The following is a 12,668-nucleotide window of genomic DNA, read 5'->3' as shown; positions in this document are numbered from 1 at the left end:
CTGGATATTTATGGTCTCAATATTCCAAATTCTATTAAACGAACGTATGTCTCAATTACATTAAAGAAACTAATTGCGATTATATATGCTGTCTACTCTGTCAATATTGAAGGTATACGAGAGTAGCTACATTCTAAGTACAAGAATAGAAAAAAAAAAGTGTCATGCAAATATTAACTACAGTCTACATAGAAGAATAGAAAGAAAATATGCCATGCAAGCATTAACCAAGGAATAATTATTCTCATGCTAGACTAGGAAGGCTTCAGGGTAATAAGGAGATTTTATAAAGGATACCGACCCATTCAGTAGAGAGAGCACTATCTTGGAGTGAGTGATTTCAACACAATGGTCACAGATCCTGATAGTAATTAATGGGGGTGGGGCGAATAGCCAGGATAAAGAGCATTTAATTGATAGGTTAACAACATCTGTCAAACTGACTGAACCAAAAATACAGAGTATGCATTCTTTTAAGGTATACTTGTAAAAACCATGTGATTTTTATATATACTAGAAATATACTAGAACATAATTCATGTCAACACACTGACAGCTGATATTCTACAGTCTTGGTAAAATTAGGTTAAACATCAATGAGAAAAGGATGACACATTTGCAATTATTTGAAAATGAAACAGTGCATTTCCAAATAACGTACTGATCAAAGAAGAAATCTCTATGTAAATAAAAATTGGAATATATAATAATAGTAAAACATATAATAAAAACACTATGTATGAAAGCAAATGTTACGGACTTCCAATTGCATGTGTTCAAAATAACTCTGACACTAATGCATACGTCAGAAAAAGAGAGTCTGGAAAATTATCTTGGAGTTAGGCTTGTATGCATGATGCAAAAGCAAACAAAAACACACACCCCCCAAAAAATAGAAAATGTAATCCAAAAGACAGTGAAAGTGAAGTCCTTTAGTCGTGTCCGACTCTCTTTGACCCCACGGACTGTAGCCTACTGGGCTCCTCTGTCCATGAAGTTTTCCAGGCAAGAGTACGGGAGCGGGTTGCAGTTTTCTTCTCCACAGGAACTTTCTGACCCAGGGATCGAACCTGGGTCTCCCAAATTGCAGGCACATGCTTTACCATCTGAGCCACCAGGGAAGCAAATAATCCAAAGATCACATAAATAAATCCAAGTTGCTGTTGCTTCGTTGCTAACTCATTCCCGACTCTTCTCGACCCCATGGACTGCAGCCCGCCAGGCTCCCCTGTCCATGGGATTCTCCAGGCAAGAGTACTGGCGTGGGTTGTTGCCATTTCCTTCTCCAGGGAAGCTGGGTGTCCCACACGGCAGGCAGCTTCTTTACCATCTGAGCCACCAGGAGAGCCCATTTTTTTGGGAAACAACATGTACTTTATATATCTCTCATGAGGTCACAGCAGAATAAAAGAAAGATAACACCAATTCTAAAGTAAAAACTACCAAAGACAGTCTCTTGTATACACGCTGCTGGCAGGGGTGATATATTCAAAGGCCAGCATGTGCAGATTTATGCTAATTTAATTGAAAGTTTAGATGACATAGACACCTGCATTTTATAAGTTATAAACACAGATCACTGAAGAACAGAAACTCACTTTGCAATGATTTTTTTTTAAATGTTATTTTTCAAACTGCCACAAAAGTAATTCCCAACCCAATGGATAAAGAGTGGTAAATTCTTCTGGCATTTAAGGAAGAAACAAATTTGCAGATAACAGAAAGAGACAAAAAAATACCCCCCCACTTATTTTCTGAGGATGTTAACAAATGTGCTTTCTGCTTATTTTATGAGAACTATACATGATCCTAAAAGCACATCTGAAAATGGCATTAAATAAAATGTCCCTCAAGCATGGAGAGACACATATCGTAGATCAGACATTAGCAAATTAAATCCAGGGGTATTTACAAGCAGAAATGTATCTTATTTAAGTAGGTTTTGTTTGAGGAATGCAAGGCTGATTTATCACTTAAAAACCTTCAATACAATTCTCCACACAACAGAAGCAAAAGTACATATAAATAATCTTCTAAAGAGATGGAGATAAAGCATTTGATAATATCAATCGCTCATTTCTAATAAAACTCTTAGCTATGATGATAAGAAAAAAGTTTCATCTGACAAAGGGTATTTCCAACATCTGCATATCTAGAATTATTCCTAATAATTTATTAAAGATTTTCCACAAAAATTTGAAACGGGACAAGGATATTTCTATTTATATCTATACTGAGGTGTTTTTCAATTGGAAGTTTGTAAAGCAAATTTTGAATGCCTACATGCATGCAACCAACTTAATGGACATGACTTTGAGCAGACTCTGGGAGTTGGTGAAGGACAGGGAAGCCTGGTGTGCTGCAGTCCATGGGGTTGCAAAGAGTCGGACACGACTGAGCGACTGAACAACAACAGGTATAACTTGGACTGCATATACTATTTTAAAAGAAATATATTATTCATAGAGGCCATGAAGAGCTACACAGAGCATATAAAAGAATCTGTAGAGACACCGCTAGAAATAATAAGCTAATCTAGTAAGGTTTCTCAACGGAAAGCAGTATAAAAACATCAATTTCTACTCTAAACTGCAAAACACATTGTAAGGAAAAAAAGAATCTAAATTAAGGGAGGAAATTACCCTCTTCATGAATTGAGGTATCTCTCCCCAAAATTTATAGAGTGAGCCTAAACTATTAAAAATGTCAGTTTATTAAATACGTATTGGTAAATTTAGAGCAAAACTCACATGGAAATATAAAGAAAGGTGCATACACAAGGTATCTTGAAACTGCAGGACTGTATTAAAAGATTTGTACAAGCAGCTATGTCTAAGCTATTACAATTCAATGGTGTTTTATGGCCAGAAATGTAAATTAATTGACTGATGAAACAGAGCAGAGAGAAACAGATATGATCTGAGACGTAAGATCTATGATGACTTTGGCAGCCAACTGCAAAGAGGAATATGGCCTTGAAAATAGATGGTAGTTCAACACGGCAGTCTTGTGGGCGAATACGCATCTTTACTAGGATTTTACATCTTTTACATCAATTCAGTCTAGTTGGACTGTCACCCAAAGGCACAATATAAAGTAGGGATGGATTCTGGAGGAAACAGGAAACAGATTTATGACACTGATCAGGTAAAATTCCTGAAACAGAGCGGCCTTGTGATAACCATGATGGGAAATGCTGATAAACCGCATTAAAATAAAATCAAGCTCTTCCATTTATCACACACACACCACTGCAAGAGTGAAAATGCAGCCCACCAGGTGGGGAGAATACAAGCTTGAACAGATATGTGCAACAAAGGATTCTTCTTTGCTTCCTTCTCTCTACCTGTGTTCCGATCACTCTACAATCTGCTTATCATCTTTTTACCTATTATCTATGGGCTTCCCTGGCAGCTCAGCTGGTAAAGAATCTGCCTGCAATGCAGGAGACCCCGGTTCGATCCCTGGGGTGGGAAGATCCCATGGAGAAGGGATAGGCAACCCACTCTAGTATTCTTGGGCTTCCCTGGTGGCTCAGCTGGTAAAGAATCAGCTCACAGTGTGGGAGACCTGGGTTCGATCCCTGGGTTGGGAAGATCCCCTGGAGAAGGGAAAAGCTACCCACTCCAGTCTGCTGGCCTGGAGAATCCCATGGACTGTATAGTCCACTGGTTTACAGAGTCGGACACGACTGAGTGACTTCACTTTTCTATGTAACACCACCCAGCATTCATCAGTCTATCCATCCCTCCTATGAAAACCTCACGAGAAGACAAAGACGCCAATGGAAGTGTAGAAACTGACATACCAAAAGATACGTATGGATGGGTTGTCCATGTTACTTGTCACCGAGGTAACGGGATTTAGGGGCTTCCCTGGTGGCTCAGTGGTAAAGAATACGTCTGCCAATGTTAAAGAAAGGGGTTCTATCCTTGGTCTAGCAAGATCCCGCATGGCATGTAGCAGCTAAGCCTACTGAGCGAATGTGCAGCAATTGCTGAAGCCCGCAGGCTCTAGAGAACAATAGAAGCCACCGCAATGAGACGCCCCTGCACCCCAACCAGAGAGCAGCCCTCGCTCCCCTCAACTACAGCAAAGCCCAGGCAGCAACAAAGACCTAGCACAGCCAAAAAAAAAGACAACGAAATTTAAAACAAAGTAACAGTACTATACTGTTATGGAGAGCGTGGGGATAAAGTGGTAGCCAGTACCAAGTTTCAGGGAGGGTGACGTTGAACTGGAACTATCTTACAAATGTTAATCAAAGAATAACATGGTGCATGGTGAAGTCACAATGTATCGACAATCCTTTTCTTATGCACTGTGATCTAGCAAGGGCAGTTCAGTTCAGTTGCTCAGTCATGTCCGACTCTCTGCGACCCCAAGGACCGCAGCACGCCAGGCCTCCCTGTCCATCACCCACTCCTGGAGCTTGCGCAAACTCATGTCCATTGAGTTGGTGATGCCGTCCAACCATCTCATCCTCTTTCTAGCAACCCCACCCTTTAGTATATAGCTCCTAGAAATATATCCATTTGCCAGGAAGTTTCCCTAAGAAGCTTTCCTGGTGGCTCGGTGGTAAAGAATTTGCCTGCCGATGCAGGAGACGCAGGTCTGATCCCAGGTCGCGAGGGTCCCCTGGAGGAGGGCATGGCAACCCACTCCTGTATTCTTGCCTGGAGAATTTGGACAGAGGAGCCTGGTGGGCTACAGTCCGTGGGGTCGCAAAGAGTCGGACACGACTCAAGTGAGAGCACAGAAAATGCAAGCTGCCCGCTCCAGTGCTCCCCGGGGCTTGCCGTGGAGGAGGAAATTTTTGAAGCTGTATCGACTGGATGAGGCCCCTGGGTGACCACGTGGGATGCCAGTGCGCTCATGTGCCATAAAATACCTTAATGGCCTGAAAAAGTTAATGCATCTCTCAAATTGCCTCCAGGAGAAGAAGAGAATCATGGCCTGAAACAATTGGGTTGAACGCAGGACTCCCCTGGCGCCTCCCACACAAGCAGCAGAAACCTCACTGTCACCAGCTCTTTAGGAAATGCCGACGTCCCCAGCCCCCAAGGCTGGTTCAACACGTCAGGCCCACCTCAGGGACCCGTGAGCAGAAATCTGAAAACCTGGCCGAGAGAGAAACTTGGCCACAGTTTCTCTGAAACAAAGAAAACAGAGGTCGACCCGGTTTTCTCACTCCCCTAAATGGACATCAGGCTTCAGATCCATTTCATTCTGAAGACAAAATGAAATACCGTATTTAAAGGAGGGGGGTTTGCAGGAGAATGGATACATGGTCTATGTACGGCTCAGTCCCTTTGCTATTTACCTGAAACTATCACAGCATTGTTAATCGGCTATACTGCAAGGCAAACCATTTTTGGTGTTAAATAAATAAAAATAAAATTAAAAAAATTAAAGTGCATACAGAGAACTATGGTCAATATTATATGACAAATCATCATGAAACAATGATTTTAAAAAGAATGTATATATGTGTATAAATGAATCACTTTGCTCTACAGAAGAAATTAATACAACATTGTAAATCAACTGCACTTCAGCAGAACAAATGCAAGTTGTGTTCAACTCTTTGCAACCCGATGGACTGCAGTCCATGAATTCTCCAGGCTAGAATCCTGGAGTGGCTAGCCTTTCCCTTCTCCAGGGGATCTTCCCAACCAAGGGATCGAACCCAGGTCTCCTGCATTGTAGCTGGATTCTTTACCAGCTGAGCCACAAGGGAAGCTTAAGAATACTAGAGTGGGTAGCTTATCCTTTCTCTAGTGGATCTTCCCGGCCCAGGAATTGAACTGGGGTCTCCTGCCTTGCACGAAGATTGTTTACCAGCTGAGTTAGCAGGGAAGCCCAACACTGTCAATCAACTACACATCAATAAAATAAAGATTGATTTAAAAAAAAAGTGCTTAGTGACTTCCCTGGTGGCTTTGACTTCCAAATGCAGAAGGTTAGGGTTTGATCCCTTGAGGAGCTAGGATCTCACGTGCCTTATGGCCAAAAAATATAAAATAGAAAGAATATTATAAAAAACTCAACAAAGGCTTAAAAATTTCTTTTAAAAAACATTTAAAAGGTGTAAAGAAGACTGCTTAGCATATAGTTGGGAGTTTCATGAATACCTGCAACTCTTACGAATTCAGAAAGAGCTTTTGAGAACTTATGTATGGTCCGCTGTCCATCTTGGAAGACACAGATAGGGGATGTAGCATCTGTTATAGTGCTTCTGAATCAAACAAGATTTTTTTATATAATTCATAGTAGAATTTTAGCTTTTAAAAATTTTAATGGAAGAACAGTTGATTTTCAATGCTGTGTTAGTTTCAGGGCTAAAGAGAAGTGACTCAGTTATATATATATACATATATTCATTCTTTTTAGATTCTTTGCTCATATAGGTTATCACAGAATACTGAGTAGAGTTCCCTGTGCTATACAGTAGGTCCTTGTTGCTTATCTATTTTATATTTAGGAATATGTTAATCCCAACCCCCTAATTTACCCCCCACCCTTTCCCCTGTGGTCACCGTAAGCTTGTTTTCTAGGTCTGTGGCTGCTTCTTTTATAAATAACGTTATCTGTATCACTGTTTTTAGATTCTGCATATAAATGTATACTACAATATTTATCTTCCTCTGCCTTACTTCACTTACTATGATCTTCTCTAGGTCCATCCATGTTGCTGACAATGGCATTATTTCATTCTTCTTTTTATGGCTGAGTAGAAGGAAATGGCGACCTACTCCAGTATTCTTGCCTGGAGAATCCCAGGGACAGGGGAGCCTGGTGGGCTTCTGTCTATGGGGTTGCACAGAGTCAGACACAACTGAAGTGACTTAGCAGCAGCAGCAGCAATATTCCATTGCATACATTTGGAATGTATTTATCTGTTTATCTACATCTTCTTTATCTGTTGATTAACAGTTAGGGATTTAACCACTTCTCGAGGTCGCAGCTCGGGGTGGGGTGGTACTGGCATCTGGTGAGAAGCATCAAGGATGCTATAAAGACTGCACAGTGCAGAGGCCGTACCCTGCAAACAAATGATTCTTCTGCCCAAATAATATTAACAGGGCCACTGTTTAGAAGTCTGATCCTGCAGGTGGCATTACACTCAGTGGTCGTAGAAGCTGCTGAAACACAGCTGGTACAGAGAAGAAAAGGAGACAGTTCTCAAGTAGGTGAAAAAAATCCTTCTTCACAAAGTGATGTCTTCCGCTAGGACTAGCCAAAGAACAAATTTATCATCTCTCCTGAAATAATGTTTGGACAGGAAATGCTAAAAACCAAGTTGATCTTGGGCAATAGCATCAGTGTTTTGAAATCTCGAGTTAGTGCAGAGAATATGCAGAGGAAGTCAGAAATCCAACATTTCTCTGGAGGTCAACCTGCTCACCAAAGTGTGAAGAGGAGAAAACATTTGCATGCTCCTGCAATTATTGGTTTTCTTAAAGAGTCTGGTTAAATCACTGGGCAACTATTTTAGCTACAGTGCATTTCATTAAAAGACGAGCTTATCAGGGTTGTTCATGAGTAAAGTCATCCAGTGGCATATGTTAGCTTAGGATTCAGTATTAACCTGGCATGTGACCAAAGTCAGCTTCTTAATGTTATGGGTTAAAGTGAGTCTTCCATAAAGATATGCTGAACTCCTAACCGCCAGCACCATGAACCTGACCTTACTTAGAAAACTGGTTTTTGCAGAATCAACTGTGTTAAAATGCGGATATCTGGGTGGGCTTTAAAAACTGATATACGTGGGCTCTTTAGGAAAAGGGGAAACCTGGAACAGCTTTGCAGACGGAGACAAAGTTATATGAATGGAGTGATGCCAAAGAATGCCAAGGATTTCCTACATTTTCCAGCAGAGAGAAAAGTCGAGGAAAGATTCGTCCCAAAGTCTCAGAGGGTTAGAGTTACTTGGAGCACGTTTAGATTTCAGACGGCTGGTTTGCACAACGGTGCTGTTGTGGGCAATCCAATTTGTCATATATTGTTACAGCAGGCCCAGGGAAAATGATGGACTTGAAAAATACGTGCATGCCTGCTAAGGCGCTTCAGTCATGGCTGACTCTTTAAACCTGCATGGACTGTACCCCACCAGGCTCCTCTCTGTCCATGGGATTCCCCAGGTAAGAATGCTCGAGTGGCTTGCCATTTCCTTCTCCAGGGGATCGTCCCGACCCAAATATCAAACCCGTGTCTCTTATGTTTCCTGCGCTGGGAGGTGGGTTCTTTACCACTAGCACCACCTGGGAATTCAAAAAAATACATACATGTGTACGTGTGTGTGTGTGTGTGTATATATAAATATACATATTTTTAATATTATTTATTTCAATATTTTTAAAAGCCAGCGCTGTTTCCTAACTTTAATTTTATTAACACACAGATATACCTGAGTTCATTAAGTATATTCAAAGTTATATAGAAATTTGGGCAAATACTTAGCTTTAAAATTCTACTTTACACTTCACTTACAGCCATAATATTTTTAAGTAAATAAATTTATATTAAAAAAATAAAGTGAAATAAAACAAAAGCTCTGGTTTTAAAACAACATAGGTATATTGTGACATGGTAATAATTTTATCTGTAACTTCAAGTGGGAGAACGAATATAGAAGCGAAACAGGAAGAGAGGCGTTATCAGATCATGCAACTTGTGGATTTCGGCAAGCAAACAGAATCTTGACAGAACGGTCCATTTTGGATCTGAAAATGTTGGCAACAATGTTCCAATCTCAAATACAAAGTGAAAAGTAAATAATACCAGGAAATCTAATGCAGGATTGGAATGCAGACACTTCTTAAAACTGGAGATTTATTTCTGTCCAAGTGCAAATAAGGATAATCCTTGACGAATTCAGGGCTTCCCTGGTGGCTCAGAGGTTAAAGCGTCTGCCTGCAATGCGGGAGACCTGGGTTCGATCCCTGGGTCGGGAAGGAAATGGCAACCCACTCCAGTATTCTTGCCTGGAGAATCCTATGGATGGAGGAGCCTGGTGGGCTACAGTCCATGGGGTTGCTGAGAGTCAGACACGATGGAGCGACTTCACTTTGACCAATACATGTTTGTCTTCTGGACTCCTGAGCAAGATTTAAAGAACTGAGAATCAGAACATAAAATAAGAGAAGTTTTCCGACTTCTGGAATCCTCCTGGAAGGTGTGGGCTTCCCCGGTGGCTCAGATAGTAAAGAACCTGCCTGCCAGTGGAGGAGACCTGGGTTTGATCCCTGGGTCGGGAAGATCCCCTGGAGAAGGAAATGGCAACCCACTCCAGCGTTCTTCTCGGGGAAATGCCACAGACAGAGAAGCCTGGCGTGCTGCAGTCCGTGGGGTCATAGAGAGTCGGATATGACTGAGCGACCGAACCACAACCCGGAAGGCATAAACCCAGATACGCTGCTTGCAAGAGCCAACTCTGGTTTAGAAGCAAAAGTGTCCGCAAAGCTAAAAAAAAATCTGTTCATAAAAGAATACTACTAAAAGCTAAGCTGTGCCATGCTCAGAAACACAAGCTGTTCACTGTTCAACGTGTGTTAAATCAACGTGTTGGTCTTGCAGCTACTTGAAAGCAGAAGAATAAATGAAATGATTTGATTAATTTGAATGTATTTTGTCTACGTTTATAGTGGTGATGCCCCTGTGGAAAAAAATGCAACAAATCAGTATTAATGTAACTGGGAAGCCTGATACAATGGTAGACAGTATTTTAATGAATATTTGCTTTGAACTTCTGATACACTAACAAAATTGACATGAAACACATTTCACTCTAACTTCTTTGTGGTTCCCCAGTTGCTGAGTCATGTCCAACTCTTTGCCACTGCATGACTGCAGTCCCCCAGGCTTCTCTCTCCACGGAATTGTCCAGGCAAGAATACTGGAGTGGGTTGCCATTTCCTCCTCCAGGGGATCTTCCCAACCCAGGGATCAAACCTGCATTTCCGATGTAGTGGGTGGATTCTTTATCACTCAGTCACTAGGGAAGCCCCCATGGTAACTTTATCTCCTCTATTTTTTTCATATGCTTTGACTCTTATGTAAATATTGTGACATTGTTGATATTAGATGAAATAATGACTATCAGTTCAGTTCAGTTGCTCATTCGTGTCCGACTCTTTGTGGCCCCATGAATCGCAGCACGCCAGGCCTCCCTGTCCATCACCAACACCGGGAGTTCACTCAGACTCATGTCCATCGAGTCGGTGATGCCATCCAGACATCTCATTCTCTGTCGTCCCCTTCTCCTCCTACCCCCAATCCCTCCCAGCATCACAGTCTTTTCCAATGAGTCAACTCTTTGCATGTAAAGTGGTCTAAATAATGGATCCAGATCAAATAGTAATAAAGCAAGTCGATTTCCATCAACATGGATTTCCATCCACATGCTCCCATATTCTCATGGTTCATAGTCTCAGATTTTCTCCTACTCAACAACTGAAAGACCTTTCACCAGAGTAGGAAATATTAAGAGGTCAGTCGAACAATGATAAGTAATAATAGAATCTCTATCTCACCAAAAGTTACACACGTTAGATGTCCGGTCACAGAATTTGTTGCAAGTACCTCTGAGTATTCATAAATTAATTTCCACAAATGTACAGCAAGTAAAGTATTTGTGATGATTTAACTCTATGAGCCCTCAAGGTACTCAGATATTTGGCCAGTCTTTGTGATGGTTTAACTCTATGCACCCTCAAGGTACTCAGATATTTGGCCAAACACTAGTTTAGAGGTTATTTTAGAGTTTAGAGGTTTAGAAGGTATACTCTGAAAGTGAAAAGTGAAAGTTCAGTTGCTCAGTCGTGTCCGACTCTTTGTGACCCCATGGACTGTAGCCTACCAGCCTCCTCTGTCTATAGCATTTTCCAGGCAAGAATACTGGAGTGGATTGCCATTTCCTTCTCCACAGGATCTTTCCAACCCAGGGATCGAACCCGGGTCTCCCACATTGTAGGCAGACACTTTACTATCTGAGCCACCAGGGAAGACCTTATGATGAGTCCTTAAAGATGAGACTGAGATTTAAATTAGAAGGCTGGGAGTAAAGCATATTGCCCTCCATAGTATGCTGGTGGGTCACATCTTCTCAGGTGAAGTCGTTAAGAGGGGGGGAAAAAAAACCCTAGGCCCCCGATGGAAAAGAGAATTCTGCCACCAGACAGACTTCAGACTTGAACTGAAATATTAACTGTTGGGTCTCTGGACTGCTCGTCTGTCCAGCAGATTTCAATGCATCAATCTCCACAATCACGTAAGCAAACTCCTTAAAATAAATGTATCTCTCTCTATATAGGAAAGCTACAACGAAACCAACAGCCTATCGAAAAGCGGAGACATCACTTTGTTGACAAAGGTCCATATGGCCAAAGACTTATGATTTTTCCAGTAGTCACATATGGACCATAAAGAAGACTGAGCGCCGAAGAACGGATGCTTTTGAACTGTGGTGTTGGAGAAGACTCTTGAGAGTCCCTTGGACTGCACGGAGATCCCACCAGTCCATCCTGAAGGAAATGAACCCTGAGTATTCACTGGAAGGACTGGTGCTGCAGCTGAAGCTCCAATACTCTGGCCACCTGATGCGAAGAACTGACTCACTGGAAAAGATCCTGATGCTGGGAAAGATTGAAGGTGGGAAGAGCAGGGAAGGACAGAGGATGAGACGGCTGGATGGCATCACTGACTCGATGGACATGAGTCTGAGTAAACTCCGGGAGTTGCTGATGGACAGGGAGGCCTTGGCGTGTTGCAGTCCACGGGGTTGCAAAGAGTCAAGAATCACATAGATGCACAGATATTCTGCTTCTCTGGAGAACCCTGACCAATATAATAGCTAAAAGTCAAATTGTTGATATGAGACTTGATATATTTACAAGATTTCAGTGACATTTCTGATACAGACAGTGCTATTCTACATAATTGGCCCTGAAATCAACAGACACAACCACTGAAGGAAACTCATTTTCCTGAAGTCTCAGATGACTTTGCAGTACTTCATGACATTTTCTTCTCCACATACAGCTTTCATTACAGTTCTTTAGAAATACAAGTAAGCAAACAACGCTCTTTAAATAACCCGAGTGGTGCTTGGAAGTGATGGGAATTTCAAGTTACTGCATTTATTTCTCCTATATGCTGAGGCTGGCCTGAGGCATGTTATTATGTGCATTCAACAAGCTCTTTATTTTTTCCCTTTTTTTTCAGAGGGTATAAATCCCCCAATGTCTTGACATTTTGGAAGAAAGGGAAGAAGTGGAGGGTGGTGGGGCAGGGAGGAGGGGCTGTTAGAGAAAATCAAAATGCAGCCTGTACACTCTTGAGAAGACGCCCTCGATGTTCTGAGCTGGAAAGTGTGAATTTTGAATTCAAAGAGGTGACGCGCTTTAGGAAGCTTACTGAACTGTTTACATCAAAGTGGATGCTGAAGAATTGTGACTATATATATGCTCAGTCATGTCTGACTCTTTGTGACCCCAGGGACTGTAGCCCACCAGGCTTCACTGACCACTCGATTCTCCAGGCAAGAACACTGGAGTGGGTTGCCATTTCCTTCTCCTGGGGATCTTATTGACTTTCGGATTGAACCCACGTCTCCTGTGTCTCCTGCAGTGGCAGGCAGATTCTTTACTACTACATCACCTGGGAAA

Source organism: Bubalus kerabau, chromosome X (assembly GCF_029407905.1).
Source record: "Bubalus kerabau isolate K-KA32 ecotype Philippines breed swamp buffalo chromosome X, PCC_UOA_SB_1v2, whole genome shotgun sequence".
Classification (NCBI taxonomy): Eukaryota; Metazoa; Chordata; class Mammalia; order Artiodactyla; family Bovidae; genus Bubalus; species Bubalus kerabau.
The sequence above is the reverse complement of the archived record's forward strand: the minus strand, read 5'-3'. Positions refer to the sequence as shown.